The 26,752-nt window shown below is 42.9% G+C and overlaps 1 protein-coding gene across 5 annotated transcripts in view; it reads left to right on the top strand.

Moving 5' to 3' along the window:
* Positions 1 to 26,752, top strand: part of VPS16 (VPS16 core subunit of CORVET and HOPS complexes) — a 309,167-nt gene that overhangs the window by 149,966 nt on the left and 132,449 nt on the right. The window lies entirely within an intron of this gene.

Here is a 26,752-nt window from a genome sequence, read left to right as displayed (position 1 = left end):
GATATTGAAGATATACACTGATCTATTTATTTCTTGTTGCTGTTGGTACGTACTGGGTCCAGGGGCCTTCCTTTTTTGGCCACCCATGCATCCTCTTTTTTGTTCCTCTTTTTTTCTTTTTCCTGTTTGGGGTGCAAAGAAGTCCGGGATCTTCCTGGTTATCACTGGGCTCAATTCTAAAAAATAGGACTGTTTCTCGGTTTCAGATGATGCAGTTAGTCCATCTTCAGGTCTGTCCGAGATACTAGGATGTTGACTACAGACAGGTATATCTTCCAGTAGTATGAGGGGACTTAAAGAGAGATCTGAAATATTCACAATAGTATCCTCATATGTAGAAAAATCCAATGAGGCTGGTGTGAGAGGTGTTAACATAGTAGACAGATCGAGCGAAATAGCACTACCAGATGTAGACGGAAGGATTGGATCATGCTTGCGATCGGCATTGTCTCCAACTGAATGGTGACTTACTACTGGAGATGGATTAGTCAAACTGAGACTTTTATTTTTATTCAAGTAGCTGAATGCTGCGTTTGAGAGCATCATTGGCCTTGGCTAAAACACAGCATTCAGCTACTTGAATCCAAAAAATTCTGTTTGACTAATCCATCTCCAGTAGTAAGTCACCATTCAGTTGGAGACAATGCCGATCGCAAGCACGATCCAGTCCTTCAGTCTACATCTGGTAGTGCTATTTCGTTTGATCTGTCTACTATGTCAACACCTCTCACACCAGCCTCATTAAATTTTTCTACATATCAGGACACTATTGTGAATATTTCAGATCTCTCTTTAAGCCCCCTCATACTACTGGAAGATATACCTGTCTGTAGTAAACATCCTAGTATCTCGGATGGGCCTGAAGATGGACTAACTGCATCATCTGAAACAGAGAAACAGTCCTATTTTTTAGAATTGAGCCCAGTGATAACCAGGAAGATCCCAGACTTCTTTGCACCCCAAACAGGAAAAAGAAAAAAAAGGAACAAAAAGAGGATGCAGGGGTGGCCAAAAAAGGAAGGCCCCTGGACCCAGTACGTACCAACAGCAACAAGAAATAAATAGATCAGTGTATATCTTCAATATCTCAAAACACAAGCTTACAGCTGCAGAGACGAGCCTTTTGAGTAAAGGGTTGTCTTTCTGCCCAGATACTTCCAGCAAACCTTTTGATCTATTTCTTGATTTTCAGAAATTTTTACGAAAACTTACACTGCAGCGGCATTTTGCAATTCAAAAACATAAGATCCCTGCTGAAGAACATGTGTCGGGAACATCCATCTCTCATCCAGCAACTATCTCTGAGGCGCAATATACCCAATTGATACCAACGTCCAATTTTTATCCCATACAATCCCAAGGAACGAACATCGAGATTTTTCAAAAATTAGTGAGTGATTTTATCAGTCAACTCTCCAAAACTCTGTATCATACGAAAGACAACTTGATGAAAGACAAGCATTAAAAAAGCTGCCAGCTAACACTGAAATATTGATTCGACCAGCAGATAAGGGTGGAGGTCTAGTTTTGCTTGACTATTAGAGATGAGCGAACTTACAGTAAATTCGATTTGTCGTTAACTTCTCAGCTCGGCGGTTGCTGACTTTTCCTGCATAAATTAGTTCAGCTTTCCGGTGCTCCGGTGGGCTGGAAAAGGTGGATACAGTCCTAAGAAAGTCTCCTAGGACTGTATCCACCTTTTCCAGCCCACGGGAGCACCTGAAAGCTTTACTAATTTATGCAGGAAAAGTCAGCAACCGCCGAGCCGAGAAGTTCGTGACGAATCGAATTTACTGTAAGTTCGCTCATCTCTATCGACTATGACTAATATGATCGTGAATCCTTATGGATCTTATCGGATACTAATTATTATGCCACCGTGACCTCAGACCTTTTCGAAAATATCAAAAAGGATCTCTCAACATTAGTCAATATAGCAACAGAAGAACGCATCCTTTAACAAAACGAACAGAAATTCATTCTTCAAATGAACCACAATAAGCCGTATTTTTATCATTTGCCAAAGGTTCATAAATCCACTACTTCACCTCCAGGACGTCCAATTGTAGCCTGCACCAACTCTACACTCAGTAATCTTGCCCACTATCTTGATCTTTATCTCCAAACGTATGCCGTAAATTTGCCAAATTATCTGAAAGACTCCACACAGTTAATCGAGCATCTCATTCCACTCCAATGGAAGTCCGAATATACGCTCATCACTTGTGACGTCTCATCGTTGTATTCCAATATACAACATGATCTGGGCATCCAATGCGTACAACAAGCACTTGAAAATGATCCTCATACTTCTCCTGGTCATCGGAAGTTTTTGATTGATTCACTCTCATATATTCTTCATAACAATTTTTTCTTATATAATGGCAAAACATTCCATCAGAAACTCGGTAATGCGATGGGCTCAAAAGTCGCCCCGGTTTACGCTAACCTCTTCATGGGCTTCTTTGAGACGCAATACATCTGGCATAATTCATCCATAATGCAAAATATTGAAGTTTATTATCGTTACATCGACGATCTGTTTTTTGTTTGGAAGAAATTTCCACCTTTCTCCTATACCTGAATGACAACAAATGGGGACAACATTTCACCCTTGAATCTGATAAGGATCGCATTAACTTCCTTGATATTGTCATCACGCATAATGACACATCTTTTCTGACGTCCACATTTTTTTAAAAAGTGGACGCCAATAGCTACTTAGATTTTGGTAGTGGCCATTATAAAAAATGGCTGACTAATATATAAATGAAGGGTTTTCCTTTGCCGCTTTTCTAGATCCGCAAAAAGTTATTATGGTTTAAAGCACATTTGAGATGACAATAAAATACCCTTCATGTATATTATGTCCACTCTGATAATATGATGGTAGGTCCTATAGTAATTAGGGACTTTAAATTAATGAAGTAGGAGCTACACAATTCTGTACTATATTTGTTTGTCACTGGATATTTATCTCCCCAGTACTAAAATTTGATTGAACAACATGGATATCGCCTACCTTTTAGGTTAGAAATGATGGGATGACCATATACGAAGATGACATGATACCGTCAATTAACTATAGGACCATGATCATTTGATTTTGTAATTACATATAGGAATATCTAATGCAGGTAGTAACTTAAAATACTAGCTAACCATTCCTAATGCTATATATAGGGATCACATTCTGTGGGATACACATCTTTTTAGGTATATTTGTTATATATTCCACTAACAACCACTAAAAATGACTAAATGTTACATATCCACTTTGATGGTGATTGACATATCTACTTGATATTTTCTCTGGATTAATAGGGAATAACAAATCGATCCTTTAGCGATCGTTTGTGTAACCATTTTTCCATCTTAGGAACAGAACTCATCATTTTGTATATATAACGTACAATAAATATTAACTGTACATTATGTATCCTAATTATGATATCTCTATCTTATGATATAGAATTCATTACCTTATGTTATACATAATACATAATTAATATCAGCCATATTTGCTTATAGTGATAATATTGTGAAGATACATATCGGAATGGTAAAATGTCAGTGACAGCCATTAGGCTGTTTATAAGCTGTAATATAATATTGTCACCTTAGAGCCCCATTTCTGAGAAAGGAGGACTTTACCTGATATATTCCGGTACAAGGTACACGTAAAGGTCTGAGTGACTGCACGTCTATGTCCTGGTACAGCAATATACATAGAATATGAATGGACTGTGGATTTCTAAGTCCTAGCGCATGCGCCGGATTAGTGATTGAGTTATACACTGAAAGCAAGCGGAATATTTTCTAAGTCCCCGCGCCTGCTCACAATAAAATGCGAGGCGATGTTTAAGTCCGGGCGCATGCGCAGCAATAGGACAAGCGATCCACCGGTCTTGTGATCACACACATGATCGGGACATCACAACAGTGGCGCTCCGTGATGGCAGCAGTTCACGTCATCAGACAATAACAGGTAAACATCAACCTGGTTGGCCATATCTCACACAGGTAAGTGAGCTGGAAGGTACCTATTGGACATAAGGATCGGAATCTAGGATTGGTCCGTTAGAGTGTCGGGGAGTGATGAGGTGACAAACCTAGGATATAAAAGACAGAGTGAGACACCCGTTTGCATTCAATCTTATTACCACTTACAGCAGAGATGCCCTTAACCCCTTAAGGACGCAGGACGTAAATGTATGTCCTGGTGCGGTGGTACTTAACGCACCAGGACGTACATTTACGTCCTGTGCATAACCGCGGGCATCGGAGCGATGCCCGTGTCATGCGCGGCTGATCCCGGTTGATGATCGCAGCCAGGGACCCGCCGGCAATGGCGACGGCCGCGATCTCGCGGGCGTCCGCCATTAACCCCTCAGATGCCGGGATCAATACAGATCCCGGCATCTGCGGCAGTACGCGATTTCAATGAATGATCGGATCGCCCGCAGCGCTGCTGTGGGGATCCGATCATTCAGAACGCCGCACGGAGGTCCCCTCACCTGCCTTTGTCCGGCTCCCGGCGTCTTCTGCTCTGGTCTGAGATCGAGCAGAGCAGAAGATGACCGATAACACTGATCTGTTCTATGTCCTAAACATAGAACAGATCAGTATTAGCAATCATGGTATTGCTATGAATAGTCCCCTATGGGGACTATTCAAGTGTAAAAAAAAAAAATTTTAAAGTAAAAAAAAAGTGAAAAATCCTTTCCGCCAATAAAAAAGTAAAACGTCAGTTTTTTCCTATTTTACCCCAAAAAGCGTAAAAAATGAATTTAATAGACATATTTGGTATCGCCACATGCGTAAATGTCCGAACTATTAAAATAAAATGTTAATGATCCCGTACGGTGAACGCCGTGAACGTTAAAAAAAAAAAAAAAAAAAAAAAAAAAAAAAAGGCAAAAATTGCTACTTTTTTAATACATTTTATTTAAAAAAAATTATAAAAAATGTATTAAAATTTTTTTATATGCAAATGGGGTATCAAAAAAAATTACAGATCATGGCGCAAAAATGAGCCCTCATACCGCCGTTTATACGAAAAAATAAAAAAGTTTTATAGGTCATCAAAATAAAGGGATTATAAACATACTAATTTGGTTAAAAAGTTTGTGATTTTTTTTTTAAAGCACAACAATAATATAAAAGTATGTAATAATGGGTATCATTTTAATCGTATTGACCCTCAGAATAAAGAACACACGTCATTTTTACCGTAAATTGTACGGCGTGAAAACAAAACTTTCCAAAATTAGCAAAATTGCGTTTTTCTTTTTAATTTCCCCACAAAAATAGTGTTTTTTGGTTGCGCCATACATTTTATGATATAATGAGTGATGTCATTACAAAGGACAACTGGTCATGCAAAAAACAAGCACTCATACTAGTCTGGCAATGAACATATAAAAGAGTTATGATTTTTGGAAGGCGAGGAGGAAAAAACGAAAATGTAAAAAATTAAATTGTCTGAGTCCTTAAGGCCAAAATGGGCTGAGTCCTTAAGGGGTTAAAATTAGGAATATCATCACTAATCACTGGCATATCCTGAAAGCCGATCGATTTCTTGGATCTATTATTCCCCCAAGACCTCGTTGTACTTATAGGAGAGCAGCTTCCTTAAAAACCATATTGGCACCCAGCAAGTCAAACGCCAACAGCAATCATACAGCCTTCCTATGGACCCCTTCAGTAGATCACTTGAAAAAGGAAGCTACAAGTGCAAGAGACCACGATGTCTATGCTGTTCACAAATTAATCACAATCAAATGAATTTTGTGTCCTCTACCACAGGAGAAATCTTTGAAATTAAATATCGGCTCACTTGCTCTACTAATTATGTAATCTATATGATTGAATGTCTCCACTGCACCCTACAGTATATCGGCCGCACCACAAGACCTCTTCATCTTAGACTAAACCAGCATCGTCTGAATATCAAAAAGAAATTTCTACTCCATGGATTATCAAAACATATTGCTCTTACTCACCCTGACAATGTACCATCAATTAGAATCACACCCATTGATTTTGTCCTAGCCAATGTCTGGAACCGTTTTGAGAAATTAGAGACTTGAAATATTCTGGATATATAAGATGCATACATTATCACCTCAGATTTGAATGAGATCAGAGAAATTTTTTCATAACATATAACACTCACCTTCTTTTACTCCGCAAGCTCCAATACTGGTCATTTTCAACATCTGCAGTACCTGGGTTTTGTGCCCATTGTTTTGTCACGGACATAAGGGTATGCGCCATTCCCACACATGCTGTATAGACAGACTCTTGTATGCTTGCGCACTATTCACATCTGTCCACCACATCACTAGCCAGATCTGTTTCTGACTCACATACATGATGTCACAGCAATGTTACGTGAGTCGGACCTGCACCATTACATCTATATACAATTTTATGTACATTTCATCACCTAAGCTTTTAATATGATGTTACAGTCTATTTGTGAAATTTTAAATTGTTTTAATGACTATTTCTCTGTCATGTTTTTTTTTTATTATTTCCGGTGGTACCGGCGTGTTACCAGACCCAGAAGACGTTCTTACTCCGGTTTAAATATGCTACTTTGATTTTATTATGTATTGCCTGACGAAGAGCCCGGTTCGGGCTGGAAACGCTCTGTGACTACAGCGTTGCATCTTTTTCTACATCAATAAAAGAATTCATCCTTCCTGAAGTCTGTGCCCCATATCGATGTCCCATTTTGCCTGAGGTTGATGACCTTCTTTCCTGCTTTGTATTTGCCGATTTCCGCCTGTTGATCGGAGGGACCAGGAGGCTGCACTTCTCTAAGATATGCGCATTTAGGTGTTATGCTCTCAGCATAACTCACCAAGGTAAGGGTCCAATTCACTGGCCTCATTATCCTTTCTCTACTGTAACCATCCAACTTTCGGGTTTACCTGCACGAGGTGCGCACCATTTTTTTCTGTTTCCTGTTTCTGAAAATAAATAATGGAAATAGATATTGAGGCTCAGGGTCTTGAATATTTGGTTAAAATAATGTATTAAATTATTAAATATATATAGTGTATGCCAATCTCACAGGGCCCTTGTGAGTTAGCAATTATACAATAAAATCAAGGTAATAGCATATATGTTGCAGAAGGCAAAAAATAATATATTTTAATTATTTACTGTTGCATAATCAGTACATGGATTTTTACCACGTTTTCCATGAAATTCCATTTTTTTGTTACCCAAGTGGTTGGAGCTATTTATATAAATATCCTATGGAATTGACCTTGAACATTACTTTAGCTGTTGAGGAAAAGTCCTATGGAGGACTTGAAACGCGTCCAGCTTATACCTTAGAGTGCCGCATCACCCAGCCCTATTTTGGATACAGAGCCATCCTATCTACGGCATACGTTACTTGAGTACGGGGCCGCAGCTACGAGTACACGCCATATTGATTAAACTGCCAGGACCGCAAAAGACATTTCCACTTACCGGACCCACCGTTATCCATCTCCTTGCTGTATTACATGAGACGGCCGTGTCTCTAAGGCTGGGTCCACACTACGTTTTGTCCCATACGGGAGCGCATACGGCAGGGGCGAGCTAAAAGCTCGCGCTCCCGTATGTGACCGTATGCGCTCCTGTATGCCATTCACTTCAATGAGCCGACCGGAGTGAAACGTTCGGTCCGGTCGGCTCATTTTTGCGCCGTATGCGCTTTTACAACCGGACCTAAAACCGTGGTTGACCACAGTTTTAGGTCCGGTTGTAAAAGCGCATACGGCGCAAAAATGAGCCGACCGGACCGAACGTTTCACTCCGGTCGGCTCATTGAAGTGAATGGCATACGGGAGCGCATACGGTCACATACGGGAGCGCGAGGTTTTAGCTCCCTCCTGCCGTATGCGCTCCCGTATGGGACAAAACGTAGTGTGGACCCAGCCTAACAGTAAGTCACCTTCTACCACTGTCGGGATTGTCAGCCGCATTCCACTGCATACTTTTGAGACTGCACGGTCTCTAGCAGTGGACCCTTTGCCTAAAGTGATTGTGTTACCATCCACCATTAACTATATGCACGTATTGTAACAAATTTGAAGAACAGTTACTTATCTGTAATATCGCTGCATACCGCTGAGACGGCAGAGTCTCTAGCAGCGAACCTCTTGCATAGAGAACTAAGCAGAGACACATCATCACAAGTGCATACAGAGTATCTGTTTCTACAAAGGATACTTATTACCATTGTACTATCACCATTTGGATTACAAAGTGCGGTCCTCTCATTCATTTATGACATTTGGCTGGATTACAGATGCGAAGTCACTGACTAAATGCACCTTATTTGAATGTCAAGTATATACCTCATTTATATATTAACCATACTTATTGTATTTTATATTATTTTATTTTATCTTTTTTTTGCCTTCTGCAATGTATAAGCTATTACCTCGATTTTATTGTATAATTGCTAACTCACAAGGGCCCTGTGAGATTGGCATACACTATATATATTTATTAAATTAATAAATTATTTTAACCAAATATCCAAAACCCTGAGCCCCAATATCTATTTCCATTATATATATGTATGTGTGTGTATATAATATATAATATGTATGTGTGTGTATGTGTATATATATATATATATGTGCTTGTGTGTTACATCTATGTCATGGCCGGAAATGTATTTCTCACAGAAAAGGATTGTAACACATGTTTTGCTATAAACATTTTTATTCCCTTTGTGTGTATTAGAACTGAACCAAAAAAGGGAGGGAGAAAAAAGCAAATTGGACATAATGTCACCCCAAACTCCAAAAACTGACTGGACTAAATTATTGGCACCCTTTCAAAATTGTGGATAAAGAAGATTGTTTCAAGTATGTGATCCTCCTTTAAACTCACCTGGGGCAAGTAACAGGTGTGGGCAATATAAAAATCACACATGAAAGCAGATAAAAAGGAGAGAAGTTCACTTAGTCTTTGCATTGTCTGTCTGTGTGTGCCACAATAAGTTTGGACAACAGAAAGAGGAGAGAACGGTCTGAGGACTTGAGAACCAAAATTGTGGAAAAATATCAACAATCTCAAGGTTAAAAGTCCATCTCCAGAGATCTAGACTTGCCTTTGTCCACAGTGTGCAACATTATCAAGAAGTTTGCAACCCATGGCATTGTAGCTAATCTCCCTGGGCGTGGATGGAAGAGAAAAATTGAATGGTTGAATTGATGAAAGGTGTCAATGGTGGATAAGCAGCCCCAAACAAGTTCCATAGATATTCAAGCTCTACAAAAGTCAGCAAGCACTATCTGTCAACATTTAAATGAAATAAAACGCTATGGCAGGAGAACCAAAAGGAACCCCACTGCTGACACAGAGACACAAAAAAGCAAGACTACATTTTGCCAAAATGAACTTGAGTAAGCAAAAATCCTTATGGGAAATGTCTTGTGGACAGATGAGACCAAGATAGAGCTTTTTGTTAAAGCACATCATTCTACTGTTTACTGAAAATGAAATGACGGCTACAAAGAAAAGAACACAGTACCTACTGTGAAATATGGTGGAGGTTCAATTATGTTTTGGGGTTGTTTTGCTGCCTCTGGCACTGGGTGCCTTGAATGTGTGCTAAGAATCATGAAATCTGAGGATTACCAATGGATTTTGGGTCGTACTGTACTGCCCAGTGTCAGAAAGCTGGGTTTGCTTCCGATATCTTGGGTCTTCCAGCAGGACAATGATCCCAAACATTTGTCAAAAAGCACCCAGAAATGGGTGGCATCAAAGTGCTGGAAAGTTCTTTTAGTGGCCAGCAATGAGTCCATATCTAAATCCCATTGAACACCTGTGGAGAGATCTAAAAATTGCTGTTGGGATAAGGCGCCCTTCCAATAAGAGAGACCTGGAGCAATTTGCAAAGGAAGAGTGGTCCAACATTCTGGCTGACAAGTGTAAGAAGCTTATTGATGGTTATAGGAATCAACTGATTTCATTAAGTTTTTTCCAAAGGGTGTGCAACCAAATACTAAGTTAAGGGTGCCAATAATTTTGTCCAGACCATTTTTGGAGTTTGTTGTGACATTATGTCCAATTTCCTTTTTTTTCATCCCTTTTTTTTTTTCTTTTGCTTTAGTTCCAATACACACAAAGGGAATAGGGCACAGAGGTGCCAACATTTACGGCCATGACTGTATTATATAACAATGCCCATTCTACAGTATTTAAAAAATAAATAAATACCTCCAGCACTCCTGCCAATGTCGCGGCCCAGTGTGTCATACTGTTGACCAACCAAACACTAGCCAAGCTGGACATTGCATGAGCAGCAGTATGACTCTCTGGGAGCTGACGTCACTCCAGACCCAAGCATCAATCTGCAGCTCAGGAAGAGGAGAGAGCAGAGGGCCCGTACAGGAGATCGTGGGGGCTCTGACCCCCCCCCCCCCCCCTCGTGATCTAAAACTTATCCCCTATCCTGCACATAGGGGATACATTTTTTTTTTCCATGAGGCTACTCCTTTAACCTTTTAAAGGGGTACTTGTGCCAGAAAGTTAAACAGATTTGTAAATTACTTCTATTAAAAAATCTGTACTTATCAGCTGCTTTATGCTACTCAGGAAGAAGAACGATAAGATACAGAGCTTTTTTTTTTATTAACAGCGGAAGGGATGTTAGGCGTAGTTAGGGAACATTGCCTGGGTTAGTTTAGAAAAGTTTATTTGGTGACAGGTACTCTTTAACTCTTTCAATGTTCCATTTATAGGGCTTGTTGTTTGCAAGACTAATTGTACTTTGTAATGAAGTCACTCATTTTGACACAAAAAGTAAATTTTGTGTTTAAAATTGAAAGCAAAAAAAATCCCAGTTATTCAATTTTTAGGGGATATAGGGGGGAGAGTCATCAAAACCTGTCCAGAGGAAAAGTTGCCCATAGCAACCAATCAGCTTGCTTCTTTCATTTTTAACAAGGCATCTGCAAAATTAAAGAAGCTATCTAATTGGTTGCTATGGGCAACTGGGCAACTTTTCATTTGCACAGGTTTTGATAAATCTCCCCCATAGTTTCTACACAGGGCACTATAATTATCAAGCTATCCTTTTTCTGTAAGTCCATATCATTACAATGATTACAATTTCTATAGGTTTTGCTTTGTTTTACTAGTTTAAAAAAATTAACTCTTTTTGTTAGAAAAGGTATGTGCTTAGAATTGTCATTTTCTGACCCCTATAACTTTTTTATTTTTCCATATATGGGGCTGTATGAGGACTAATTTTTTGCGCCCTGATCTGTAGTTTTTATAGGCAGCATTTGAGGCAGGTAGGGATACTCCAGTCATGTAAGCTGATCGGGACCCCGCAATTACCTCACGGTGGTCCCGATCAATTACACCCACCAAACGCAACCGACTTTTGGTCCTGCAATCAACTTTGATCCCGCTGCAGACTTAGCTGAGGCCCCTGGCTGACTATTTCAGCTGAGGCCCCTGGCTGACTATTTCAGCTGAGGCCCCTGGCTGACTATTTCAGCTGAGGCCCCTGGCTGACTATTTCAGCTGAGGCCCCTGGCTGACTATTTCAGCTGAGGCCCCTGGCTGACTATTTCAGCTGAGGCCCCTGGCTGACTATTTCAGCTGAGGCCCCTGGCTAACTATTTCAGCTGAGGCCCCTGGCTAACTATTCCAGCTGAGGGCCGAACCGTCAAGCTGAATGCCGTCACAATCCCACTCCGACTGCGGTCACCCCTTCCCAGGTGTACCCATACCTATAGTGGGAAGGGGTTAGTGGAAGGACGGGAGGAAGTGGGAACCTCATTGTGAAGAGTTAAAGGGACAGCACCTGAAGGGTTAACATGGGAGAAATAGAAGGGAGAGCACCTGAGGGGTTTACCTATGAACCAGATGCTCTCTGCAAGGGAGAAGAAGCAGTTCAGACATTGGCCATCCTCCCTGCACCAGGACACTGCAGAGATTATGAAGAACAAAGCTTCTGGCAGGAAGAAGGCTTCCTTTGACAGGAAGCAGTGCTCACTGATGAAGCTGGCGCCGGCTCCCAGACTGTCACACATGCCACAGGCCAGCAGTGTCTATTGGTTGGTAGGCCATGCCTCTAGTGGTTGAGACCACGCCCCTACCTACCAACTAATCGATAATAGAAATCAATGACAGCTATTTCAATTGTTGATGTTAAACTAATATATCTTTTTTAATTTTTGCAGCCCCAATCTAAAAACTCTGACACAGACAAATAAAACCATTTGACATGTCCCCAGGATATGTAAAATGCTTTTTGTTGTGACTGGTACACTTTAATACCAAATTATATAAAATAGGCAAACTTCTAATTTCTAAATGTAGGGACGTGGCCTGGCAATGGCGGAGTAGGAACTGGTAAGTTCTCCGATCCCTCTCCTGCATTCTCCTTTGGGGGCTACAGCAGGTCACTCATTCAAGCAGGGACATCTACTCTGTGCCCCTACAGCTACACAGGCAGCTTCAGGTCTAAGAGCTTTATCCTCCCTCTTTCCCTCTGCCTTCCCATTTTAGCATGACTAGGGATGCAGACTCTGAACAAAGGGACTCAAACTCTGAACAAAGTTACTACCACAACCTGCTTTCAATCTACCTCATGGTAGATGGAAAGCAGCTCCCTACTCTCTCTGAATTGGAGAACTTTGTTGAGCGGGAAGCTTCATATAAGCAGGAGCTCTCATCCCTGAAAGCTGAGATACACACTCTGGATGATAGTCACTAACCTGGCCTCTGACCACTATTCCTTGCTTACTACAGCAGAGGGCTTTAAGGAAACTGTCGCTTCTCAACAATGCCATATCTGTCTTCTCTTTCACTTGCATGAAGATGCTGAAAACCAGAACAGGCTTAATAATATCAGGATTCAAGGCTTGCCAGAAGCGACCAAAACCACACATCTAATCTCTGTGACCTCTTCGCTTCTGCAGCGTCCCCCAGGGGATGAATTTGATATTGATTGGGTTTCCACCATCATTAACAAGCTGATGTCGTCTGCATCATCACTGGGTTAAAGAGGAAATGATGATGGCAGTTCGGAACCTGGATTGTGTGGACTTTGATGGGGAATGTCTACAATTTCTGCAGGACTTATCCCGTACCACGCTGTTCCAACGCCGTGCCCTTCCGCCCCTACCGGACAACCTTAGGGAACAACCTGGTCTGTAAGGAAGCTGTGTCCCAGTCCATTAGGGAGTTCCTCCTTACCCATGCTTCTGATCCCACTGCTTTAACCCTCCAATGGGAGGCCTTAAAATGCAAAGCACAAAAGCGCTATGACTGCTGAGAATTTGACTGCACTCACCATTACTAGGGAGCAACTAGGGAGGGACGTACTCATGGGACTCGTAGCAGCAGGGACAGTACCACAATTTCTTGTATGAATATGCCAATAAGTGGGGGGGGGGGCCTTTGCTAGGCTTATCCATCCACGCAATCATCCCTCACTTGCGCAACAGGCTCAATGTCAAGGTGCATAACCCTAATGACATTTTAGATCTCTTTAAAGATTTTTATGCCTCTCTTTATATCATTAAGGGTAGGCATGCTGATCTCTGAGTGTGAGATAGCGGTGCACATTTGGGAGTATGTTGTATATACGGACCCCCCCACTTTGGACATAAGTGACTCTGAGGCATTTGAAGTCCCCTTTTCTGAGTCTAAGCCTGTTTGTGCAATCTCCACCTTAAAACGTGGCAAGAGTCTGGGTCCCAATGGCTTCACGGCAGTATTTTATTAGACCTTTCAAGACCTCCTTTTATGTTTAAGTGCTTCAACAGTGGATCTGCTTCTTGTCCCTTCCCACAGCAGGCATTGGAGGCTCATTGGTGGTCTTGCCAAAACCAGGCAAAGACCCTGCCTATCGCCAAAATTGCCGCCCAATCTCTCATTAATTATGATCTTGAATAGGGCTGTTCCCGGAAATCATACATGGTTGGTTTTAAACAGAAGGGAGACCCCTAGTTGCCAGATTTTGAAGGTCATGAAGTGACCTTTAAAAGAAAAAAAAATATTAGGGGTGCCCTTTTTCTCCCTTTCTTTACTTTATTATTATGGAACACCTGGTGGTGGCTTTCTGGAACAATCCCACGATACAAGGTATGCAAATTGGGCTTTGTATGCGGATGACCTGCTTTTGTATCTCTCTTTCCCGATCACTGCCCTGCCTTCTGTGCTTTTTTTTTTTTTAATTCTCTGTTCCTATGCATGACAATATAAATAATCGACAAGAAGAGGGAGTACACCAATTTTCATCATTTTCACCCTATTTGCTAAACGCAAGCTTTCCAAGCACATGGCATCATTCACCCTACTAAACCAAAGTGCTATTGATGGAACCCCTTTCTGTCTCCAGAAAAGGGGGCTACAGCTTCTAACCATAGCTACTAGAAAACTAAGTAGGGAGTATCTGTACTTCTTCACCAGTAAATCATTATATTGTAATAAAAAGAATTCTGGGGAAATTGGGATCATTTGCCTCGTTACCTCACATATAATCCTATGGACTTGCACCCAGAAGCTCACAATTCATGGGTATTGCCAAAAAATGTGTAGTAAAGTACCTAATTCCTCCCCACAACACCAGCATAATGTATCAGAGCCTCCCTGAATTTTATCTAGCCCTTTCGGCACGCTATACCATCTGGAAATTATCTTGTAGTTTGACTCCTGCATGCGTGTGGAAATAGCTGTACAATGTGCTAGACTAAACATCCTAGACCATTCTTCTGTTGAAAAATGTCTATCTAATTCTCTTTCCCATTTTTGTGTAAACCCAGGTAGATTCTGGTCTTTTGGCGCCATCCATAACTTATATTAAGCGAATCTTCATTCCTCATGTGTATAACTCTAAATCTATCTGCTGTAATCCATTGTCTATAAACTGTATCCTCCAAACTTGCGGGAAAAGCTGGATGACCTATTAGAGGCATTTGTTGTTAATTAATTGGTAAAAAGAGTTCCCGTACCCTTTCCTCACTGCAAATCATATGAGTAGCCCCTATAGTTGGATGTTCTTTCAAACTCCCTTTACACCACGGCAGACATTTTAACAGTGTTTTGGTTTCTGCCAACTGGGTGGTTTACTGGGTGGTTGTCTACACCACCCTATTACTGTGCTAGTTGTTCGGAAATATTTAAATTATATAATTCTTTCCTGTCTACTGAAATCCACACCCCCTAATAATTTCACTGGCTGTTCTGCCCAACTAAAACTAGAATTCTTCTGTAGTTGCAGCACCGTATCTTTCTTTACTGTAATGTTTAGAATTCGGGTAGAAAACCGACATGGTGCACATCTACAATCTTGTATAATGATCTGATTGCTTCTCAGCACAATATCAAAAACTAACAGGTTGTTAGTATACATTTTTGATCAAAAAGTACAAGCCCACTCGCCACGTCAAGGCCACCTATTTAGAGTGGGTCCCTAACGTCCCTAGCATAAAATGGCGTAGCACTGGGCGGCGACTACGGGGGGGGGTCAAATGACCCACTGGCAGAGCGGCCCCAATGCCACTCAAACCAGTCTATGGGTCGCACCTCCCCGCAGACACGGCGCCACGGCAGCAATGGACGCCGCACAGCACCACACCAGTGTGAACAAGGTGTACTGTAATAGCACACTTACCAAGCTCTCCCAGTCAGACTGGGAGGCTGCTGGGAAAGAAATGGCCCTTGTGTAGCTAACTACTACTTATATAGGGTTGGGCTGAGGGGGTGGGGAAGAGTGCAGACACATGTTCAAACAAAAAAAAAAGGAGGGGATAGAAAACACAGTGTGAATTCGGGTAGAAAACAGACATGGTGCACATCTACAATCTTGTATAATGATCTGATTGCTTCTCAGCATAGTATCAAAAACGAACAGGTTGTTAGTATACACAAGGGCCATTTCTTTCCTAGCAGCCTCCCAGTCTGACTGGGAGAGCTTGGTAAGTGTGCTGTTACACCTTGTTCACACTGGTTGTGGTGCTATGCGGCGTCTGTTGCTGCCGTGGCGCCGTGTCTGTGGGGAGTTGCGACCCATAGACTGGTTTGAGTGGCATTGGGGCCGCTCTGCCAGTGGGTCATTCCCCCCCGTGGGCACTGGTGAAAGGTGAAAGGGGACACCCTTGTCTCGTACCATTCCTTAACTCCAGTTCACCCGAAACGATCCCATTAGCCTGTATCCTTGCCGACGGGTACCTATATAACTCTAGGACCCAATTTAGGAATTTTTTTTAGATACCCAAAAGTGTTTCTACTATATAAATCCAGTTCACCCAGTTGAACGCCTTCTCGGCATCTGTAGATAATAACATCGCTGGGATCCTTTTCGACCTGGCGAACTGGATTAAATCAATGGACCTGGTGGTGTCCTTGGCTTTTTGCCCCATAATGAACCCCACTTGGTCTAAATGGACAAAGGTCCCCATTCCTATTAGGACATAAACGAGCCCCCCTGCAGCAATTGTCCAAAAGATGACTCATGGTCAAGGCTGCATGAGACTGCCCCCGTCCCCTCCATAACCATGGGCCCTCCTCCCCCTGCCCCCTACACACACATTCACCGCAGCATGGGAGTCCATGTGGCTGCCCTGCCAGTGCTCACCCGGCGGCTGAAGGTAAGATGACCACCATAACTGATGCCCTATGCATGCCCTCCCCTCCCACCGTCCGACTCCACCATCCGTTGATGGATGAAGTCTTGCACAAGCATATATGTGAGCGGCGCGCACTGCCGGGAACTCCCCAGCTACCGACATCAGCTGTTGTTTTTCCCCTGTGTGCTCCTGTCACTTACAGCCTCAGTGATGCTAGGAGTGGGGGGGGGGGGGGGGGTGGCGGCTCGTAGCAGCTAATGGCGGCTATTGCGGAGTTTCCGGCAGTGCACTCTTCTCCTCATATCTCCGCCTGTGCCGCTCACATCTTCCTCCACCAGGCTCACCTCTTCCTCTGCCCGCATCGCCCCTAACATTACCATAACGACAACTCGTAGCATCATAGGATGCCTGATGAAGCCGCGCAAGCACGGTGAAACACGTTGCATTTTTTTTTTATCTAAGAGCCGAGGAATGTGCTCTCCAATCACCCAAAGTGCAAGAAAAAGTGCAAACGTATTAAACTAAAAAAAAGTGCACAGAGGATGCGGTCTATTGCAAGCCCTTCTCCAAAAGGAGTGAGGCCCCCCGACAAACCTTACCCTTCGCCTCTGGACCAAAAGGTTCCTGCGAGGTTCCAGGTTCGATGTCCCTTTTCGCCGAAGCTACGAAGGGACCACAAATGCTCCCGGCATCCCCCTTGGCGTTAGCCAAGGTATCTGCCCGCAGAGCCGTTAACGGTAGGTACCCTGCCAAAGCAGGAGCACCCGGGGTGTTTGCAGGGAGGTGCGGAACCTCCCACACACACCTCCCCTAGACCACCAGGAGGGACACCCAGAAGGGCTACCGCATCCTGACAAATCCAGTGGACACACAACACGTAAAAAGTGACACAGTGAGACAAAAAGAAATAAATAAGTGAATATGTGCAGATATACTGCCCAGACGTCCCATTTTACTTACCGGACGTGTCCGATCTTGGCCAGTGCCGATATCCCCCTCCAAAGCTCCAAAAATGACCCCTGGGGGGGGCTATTAAGTCCAAAAGTCAAACCTAAATTCCTAACCCCAAGGCCGTAGCCCGGGGTGCAAAAACACCTCTAATTAACCCCCCTTTTTAAAATGTAACTTTTATTATATATACTCTTAAAAATGAGAATAACCCAGCAAGGTGATGATTAAAATTGGGATGTCAGGTAGAATAGTATAAATGTGATTAGAGCAGTATGGCTACCAAGTCAAGGGCTCTGCAGCAGCCCAACATTCCTACACTGACACCAAATTAAAACACTAAATTGCCGCCTCTCGGCAATTTAGTGTTTTAATTTGGTGTCAGTGTAGGAATGTTGGGCTGCTGCAGAGCCCTTGACTTGGTAGCCATACTGCTCTAATCACATTTATACTATCCTACCTGACATCCCAATTTTAATCATCACCTTGCTGGGTTATTCTCATTTTTAAGAGTATATATAATAAAAGTTACATTTTAAAAAGGGGGGTTAAATTAGAGGTGTTTTTGCACCCTGGGCTACGGCCTTGGGGTTAGGAATTTAGATATCCCCCTCCGCCCTTTGGAAGTCTTCACCCACCTTGACAGTGAAGACATGCTGGGGTTGTAGTTTTTTCAAGAGCTGGTGAGTCATAGGTTGGGAATTGCTGTATCCTAGCAAAGGAGTCTCCAACCTGTGGCTTCCTAGCATTAGCAAAACTAAAACTCCCAGCATGTCCACACTGTCAGGGCATGCTGGGAGTTGAAGTTATGCTAATGCTCAGTGAGATGTGAGCAGGCTGATGTTAACAGTAGACTAAGGGAGGAAGCGGAGGCATGCGCACACACCCCCTCCCTTTGACAGGATTTCATGCAAGGGAGCTACATGCAAGTCTTTTTTGCAGAAATAAAGGTGTTAGAGAAATATATACATGATCAGGATTAGGTACTGAGTAACATGAAACTTCATTTTAAACAATAAGTGCTTTTCTCATGAAACATTCCTTTGAAGTGCAAATGCCGTGCATTATGTTAATTTCATATGCAAATTTTTTGTTGAAATTACCTTGCTGTTAGTACTTATTTTAGCAGTCAATAGCAGCTGATGTCCAGTATCTCACAAAACTGGAAGATAGCTCTTTCTTCTGTCTTTGACTGCTTGCACAGTTTCTGCTCATCCACAAATTCAGGAAATTGACCAGTTAGGCCCTTTGCTCAATGTGAGAAGTCCAGTTTTAAATGGTTACTGTTGTTTCAGCTTCCTTCTATTTTATATACTATGTAATTCCTAATATTTTTGTAAGTCCCTTAATTTACTAAAAATGACTCCGTACCCCAGAATAACTGTTCTAAATTCTAGGCCACTAGGTGACTCGCTTCTCTGCATTCTGCTGTTCCCTGCATGTTAGGGAAATTCTTTCACTAGTCAAACACAGCAAGACAAATCGTGGGGGCGGGCTTAGCATGTTCTCGGTACTGGGGTGAGAGAGCGTACAGTACTGTTGGCGTCACTAGGGAGGTGCAGCCCACAACAGATGACACACCCCAGTTGGGTGACATCATGACTGACCCATGTGCTATTCCACCTCCTTGATCCATACCCACAGTAATTAATAATCATACTTACATTCATACCTTCCTGCTCCCTGCTGACCTTGGAACTCTCCTATCTGACAGCCCTCCTACTCCTAGGTAGGGCACAGTGTACAGGTATTGACTACTGTGAATATAGAGTGCGTATAGCAAAGCTGGGTGTGTACAGTGCATATAGCAAAGCTGTGTGTGTACAGTGCATATAGCAGAGCTGTGTTGTTGTAGCGCATGTAGAGAGCTGTGTGTGCAGTGCATGTAGCAGAGCTGTGTGCATGCCGTGTATGTAGCAGAGCTGTGTGTGTGCTGTGTAAGTTAGGGGAATTTGGGGGCTTGAGTGGGGGCTTGGGGAGGCATATGGCACAACAATTTGGGGGCATGAGGCACAGTAATATAAAGTTAGTTTAAAGGGGTACTCCGGTGGAAAACCTTTTATTTTTTTTAATTTTTATTTTTTTTTTTTAAATCAACTAGTGCCAGAAAGTTAAACAGATTTGTAAATTATCTCATAGGAAGAGAAGAATAAGTCGCACTCACCCGTTGATGCAGCAGTAAATAGCGTTTTTATTGCGAGATTCCAGCAGTGCTCGAACAAAAGTCCATGGCGGGGAGCGAGAGTCGGCCGACCCTCTAGACGCGCGACATACCAATAGGTAGGACTAGGTAGGACAATAGGTAGGACTAATAGGAGCGACTAGTTTCGCATCACGTGATGGACGCTTCTTCCGGCTCAAGGTACGCCCCTCACAGGTAATGTCGGTCTTTTTATCCTTGCAGGTGAACAGCCATGGACAACACAAACGGTGTTATATAAACTTTCACCTTTGAAAACAAAGACCGCTATCTATTACGTAGAGAAGCACTCTGGATAGTTAAACTGAATGCGACTGGAAATTTAGGAATGAATGGGCGTAATGATTATTCTGCATTTTTGTAAGTCACTTTTTATCTCATTGGTTTTATCTTTCCTATTTGTATCCTTATTTTTTATTATGGTGAAAGTTTATATAACACCGTTTGTGTTGTCCATGGCTGTTCACCTGCAAGGATAAAAAGACCGACATTACCTGTGAGGGGCGTACCTTGAGCCGGAAGAAGCGTCAATCACATGACGCGAAACTAGTCGCTCCTATTGGTATGTCCCGCGTCTAGAGGGTCGGCCGACTCTCGCTCCCCGCCATGGACTTTTGTTCGTACACTGCTGGAATCTCGCAATAAAAACGCTTTTTACTGCTGCATCAACGGGTGAGTGCGACTGATTCTTCTCTTCCTATGAGATATTGTATATACTACTATACCTTTTGAAGTCCGCACCCCCGATTACAGCATACAGCAGTTATATGACTTGAGAACATAACCGTATGTAGTTTGGAAATAGCATCATTATCTTTCCACCTGTCTGAATTTAACTCTTAGTGCAGTGCCTGGCTACTATATCTTTCTGTTGTCTACACTAGATTTGTAAATTACTTCTATTAAAAAATCTTAATCCTTCCAGTGCTTATCAGCCGCTGAATACTACAGAGGAAATACTTTTCTTTTTGCAACTCAGATCTCCCTTCTGAATCACGAGCACAGTGCTCTCTGCTGACATCTCTCTTCATTTTAAGAACTCACCAGAGTAGGAGAAAATCCCCATAGCAAACATATACTGCTCTGGACAGTTTCTAAAATGGGCAGAGATGTCAGCAGAGAGCACTGTGCTCGTGATGTCAGCAGAGAGCTCTGTGTTCAAAAAAGAAAATAATTTCCTCTGTAGTATTCAGCAGCTAATAAGTACTGGAAGGATTAAGATTTTTTAATAGAAGTGATTTACAAATCTGTTTAACTTTCTGGCACCAGTTGATTTAAAAAAAAAATGAAAATAAAAAAATTACACCGGAGTACCCCTTTAGCCCCTTAAGGACCAAGCCTATTTTCGCCTTAATGACCAGGCTAATTTTATTTTAGTATTTTCGTTTTTTCCTCCTCGCCTTCTAAAATCTGTAACTCTTTCATATTTCCTTCTACAGACCCATATAAGGTCTTGTTTTTTGCGTGACCAATTGTACTTTGTAATGAAACATCTGATTTTACCGTAAAATGTACGGCGAACCCAAAAAAAAATATTTTTTAGGGAGGAAATTTAAATGAAAACCACAATTTTGCACATTTTGGAGGGTTTCGTTTTCACACTGTAAAATTTACGGTAAAAATTATGTGTTCTTTATTCTGTGGGTCAATACGATTAAAATGATACCCATGGCTAGATACTTTTTATATTTTTGTACCGCTTAAAAAAATCTAATACTTTTTGTACAAAATCAGTAATCTAAAATTGCCCTATTTTGATCACCTATAACTTTCATTTTTCAGTATATAGGGCGGTATGAGGGCTAATTTTTTGGGCCGTCATCTGAACTTTTTATCGATACCACATTTGCTTGTATAAAACTTTTATATCATTTTTTATAAAATTTTTTTAAAATAAAATGTGACAAAAAAACTGCATTTTTGGAGTTTTTTAAATTTACGTTTACGCCGTTCACCGTACGGGATCATTAACATTATATTTTGATAGTTCGGACGTTTACGCACGCGGCGATACCAAATAGGTTTATAAAAAAAAATTTACACTTTTTGGGGGTAAAATGGGAAAAACTGACAATTTTTATTGGGGGGAGGGGATTTTTTACTTTTTTTTTAAAACTTCTTTTTATTTTTACATTTTTCAACTTTTTATTTTACACTTATGTCCCCATAGGGGACTATCTATAGCAATCCTTTGATTGCGAATACTGTTCAGTGCTATCGGCTATCTCCTGCTCTGGTCTGCTCGATCTCAGACCAGAGCAGGAGACGCCGGGAGACGGCCGGAGCAAGGTGACAAGGTGAGGGGACCTCAGGCTGCCATTACAGATGATCGGATCGCCACGGCAGCGTTGCGGGCGATCCGATCATCTATTTTATTATGCGCATTGCCGCAGATGCCGTGATCTGTACAGATCACGGCATCTGAGGGGTTAATGGCGGATGTCGGCCATTACCGGCGGCTCCCCGGCTGCTATCAGCTGTGTATGATGCGAGCACCGCTCCGATGTTCACGGTCATACACAGGACGTAAATGTACGCCCTGGTGTGGGAAGTCCCGCCAAACCAGGACGTACATTTACGTCCGTGGTCGTTAAGGGGTTAAGCTAACAATCTGAGTTTACAAGTTTTTATAGCCTGAGCTGAATGGCAACAGTTTTTCCAATGGTTTACAGCTTCAGTCTTGAACTATTGACCCTCCATTCCCTTCACTTATACAAGTGTCTCTAGTCCTGAAAAAAACATATTTACTTAATCCCTTATCAGTATGAGGCTAGGTTTCCCATGGGTTCCCTGTAACAGCAGAACACAACACTATGGAAAGTATAAGTATTGCCGCTCCTAATTGTGCGTTGCGTGCCATACAGTGATCTCTCAATATACGATGGTAATCCGTTCCAAATGAACCATCGTTTGTTTAAACCATCGTATGTTGAGGGATCCGTGCAATGTAAAGTATAGGACAGTGGTCTTCAACCTGCGGACCTCCAGATGTTGCAAAACCACAATTCCCAGCATGCCCGGACAGCCGTTGACAGTCCGGGCATGCTGGGAGTTGTAGTTTTACAACATCTGGAGGACTGCAGGTTGAAGACCACTAGTATTGGAGGTTATACTCTCGTGTCCCCGCCGCTCCGGACCATCACCGCTGTCCTGGATGTTGCCCTCCATCGCTGTTGCCACGTTCCCGGGGTGTCCCCGACGCTCCGGGAAGGTCTCTGCTGCCCAGGATCCTCTCCATTGCCGCCATCACGTCACTGCACACGCCGCTCCTATTGGATGACGGGACGGCGTGCACGACGACGTGATGACGACGAAGGAGAGCGCTGGCGATGCAGGGAGCCCCGAAGACAGCTGAGTGATTGTCAGCGGACCACACGGGGCATCGTAAACGGCTATCTGGCGGCAGCTGAAGTAGTCTGCACTGCCGGATAGCCATTTATGCGATGGCCCGACATAAAAAAGCATTGTATGCAGGGATGTGGAATTCCTATCGCCTGATGCCCGGGACATGCAGTTTTGGGCACCGGGCAGGTGAATTTGCCTGGCCCTTAGCCCGGCTTCGGGCAAGCAGGGCCGGACCTGACAAGCACGGCGGCGATCTGCAGTCTGTATGGAGCGGGCACCCGACTCCTGCCCGCTCCATACTCTGCAGCACCCGGCTGTAAAAAACTGTGTCCTCCGAAGCATAGCAGGGGAGATGAGAAGCTGTGTATTTGTCTTCTCTCCCCTGCTCTGCAGACGTGCAGGGGGAGATGAGGGGGCGTGGCTTCTTGCTCCCCGTGCAGACCTGCGTCCTTTGCCTTCACTCCCCCCAGCTGTAGCTTCAGAGAGCTGAGGGGAGGAGCGGTCGCACGTCTGCACGGGGAGACTGCATGCGGCGCTCACAGGGGAGTATGGAGCGGGCTCCGGACTCGTTCCCGCTCCATACTCTGCAGCCCCCGGCTGTTCTCAGTAGCCGGGGGCCGCCGCTAATAGCCAGCATGCAGAGATCGCCGCGGCTGGCTATTAGCCCTTTAGATAGCCACCTGGTGGGCTAGTGGGGTGGATCGCCCCCCCGCAGCGCGATCGCAGGGGGGCGATCCACTATGGAGGTAGCCGGAGGACTTACCTCTGCTTCCTGCTGTCCCGCTCTGTCATTGATAGATCCTGGCTGGACTAGGCTCTATCAATGGATCACAGAGCACACAGATCAATGGAGTTCATCTGTCTGAGGAATCTAATGATTCCTCATAAGTCTAATAAAGTGTAAAAAAAAAAAAAGTTTTAATAAAAGTTTGAAAGACACACATTAACCCAGTGGTCTTCAAACTGTGGCCCTCCAGATGTTACAAAACTACAATTCCCAGCATGCCAGGACAGCTGTTGGCTGTCCGGGCATGCTGGGAGTTGTAGTTTTGCAACATCTGAAGGGCCACAGTTTGAAGACCGCTGCATTAACCCCTTCCATGTTAAAAGTTCAAATCACCCCCTTTTCCTATATAAAAACACGTAAACATAATAAAAATAAACATATTTGGTATCACTTCGTGCGTAATTGTACAACCTATTAAAATATAACATTATGTATCCCGTACGGTAAATGTAAAAAAAATACCAAACCACAGATTTGTAATTTTTATAATATCCCAGAAAAAAAGTTAAAAAGCGATTAAAAAGTCAGATCAATACCAAAATGGTACCGATACAAAAACAGATTATGGCGCAAAAAATTAGCCCTCATACAGCCTGATATGCGGAAGAAAAAATAAAGCTACAGGGGTTAAAAAATGGCAATTAAAAAAATTTGAAAAAGTTCAGAATTAGTAAAACATGACGTAAACTATACAAATCTGGTATCGCTGTAATCAGGCCGGCCTAAAGTATAAAACTAACATGTTGTTATCTGACCACAAGGTAAATGGCGTAGAAAAGAAAACCATCAAATCTGCTAAATTATCTTTTACTATTTCAATTTCACTTCCCTTAATATATATATATTTTTTGGTTCAGAGAATATGTTATTGAAAAATGAAAAGGTATCATTATAGTAGGTAGTTATGGCTATTATAGGGCGAGGAGGAAAAAAATTAGAGCGTAAAAGTGAAAATTGGCCCGGACAAGTGGATCGTCAAGAGGGACAAGTAGATTTTGCTCCATTTTAGTCCTGTGGACAAGTAGTTTTTTAATAAAATTTCCACACCCCTGGTATGTTGATGCTGCCTTCAACATGCAATGGCCTCTGAGAGGCCATCGTATGTTGAAATGATCGTATGTCGGGGCCATCGTAGGTCGGGGGGGGGGGGGGGGGTGGGGTCACTGTATAGTGAAGCACATGAAAAGCATGCTTCTTCATGGTCCCTTAATGTTTGTTTTGCAGTTACGTGAGGCACTGCATGCATTGGTCTTTATTCTTTTAGTAGAGAAGTCATTAATTATAACTTTTTGTGAATAGGGACATTTAAACTTGCTTTTTTTTTTTACTCTGACTCCTCGACTCCGACTCCACAGCCCTGGTTATACTGCTGACATGAGACACAGTAATGGTGGGAGCATGTTTGAGAGTATATAAAATGGGAGGGGGCAGGCATGAAGTCTGAGGTGGTGAGGTACAATATATAAAATGAAGCTTGAGGCAGTGAGGCAAGTTATATAATATGGGGCACTATTTATTCATGGGCACTGTGTGTTTTACGTTTACATTTCAGAGTTATGGTGTAGTTTATAAAACATTTCTTAAGTGGTAAAGTTTCTATAGGCTACAGTATGTTGTGGTATTGAATTCATAGGGTGCACTGTATGGCAAGGTTATATTCAGAGGGAGCAGTGTGTGGTTGTATTATATTTAGAGAGTTTTCATATAAGGTGACACCATTTTCTACCACACCGGGTGACGCCAACCCTAGCAACGTCGCTGCCTAAAAGTTAAAGCAAGGCTACACCCTTATCTGAGCAGATGTTTCAGTGCCTAGTGTAACCCTTCCTAACTGTGCTGCCTTCTGTATTAAATCTCCCTTTCATCCACCATTAAGTGTGTTGGCGGTGGCTCACTGTTAAAGGAAATCTGTCACCAGTGTCACCTGCACTAACCTGTCGGTACCAACGGGTAGTGCAGGTGACGCTGATGACAACTGTACTTACCTTGTCCCGGTCCGTGGCGGAGAACTCTTGTAATCTCCGTTAGCTCCAGCTCCGGGCACAGTCTTGGGGCACGGGTGGAGCTTAATGACATCACCAATGCTGTTCCCAGGACCCAGCAGAAAACAGCAGCAGCTTGGGGCATGGGCAGAGCTTAGTGACATCACCGCTGCTGCTCCCTGCTGGCTCCCAGGTCCTGGGAACAGCAGCGGTGACATCATTAAGCTCTGCCCGTGCCTAAAGCCTGGAGTTGGAGCTAACGGAGGAGATTACAGGAGATCCCTGCCACTGACCCGGACAAGGTAAGTGCTGTTGTCACCAGTGCCGGTACCGACAGGTTAGTGCAGGTGACAATGGTGACAGATTTCCTTTAAAAGTGTAATCCATTATTTGCTATGTTGCGGTTTCCTGCATTTCTGCATTTCTGTTTATGTATGTACCACTAGCAAACAGGTCTCGTCTGGTCCCCCCCCCCCCCATTAAATGGAGAGAATGAGAAATAGGTGTACACCTTGGAGGGGGCTCTCAGGAGCTCTGTAACATTTAGAGCACGAAAATCGCCATTCGCAAATTTCTTTTAAAATGACAGCTCTAAAATAATACATAATGAGAAATTAAACATCTTTCAGATCTACAGGTATTTAAAAAAAAATTTCTGTTTGAGAGCTATATTAGCTAATCCTGCATCTGCCTACTTTCTTTTGCTCATCTGTCGCCATTGGTTATGCCCACATTAGAAAACCTGCTAAGGTGGTCAAACATTTTCAGTGTAATTGCAGCGTTCTGGTCTGTCCTGGAAGCATAAGCAGTTAGTCTCCACTGAGCATGCAAGCAAAGCGGATTGTGGGAAAGCTTGTCTACTGTTGCAAAGCCACAG

Source organism: Hyla sarda, chromosome 8, assembly GCF_029499605.1.
Source record: "Hyla sarda isolate aHylSar1 chromosome 8, aHylSar1.hap1, whole genome shotgun sequence".
NCBI lineage: Eukaryota > Metazoa > Chordata > Amphibia > Anura > Hylidae > Hyla > Hyla sarda.
This window is presented reverse-complemented; position numbering and strand designations above follow the sequence as displayed.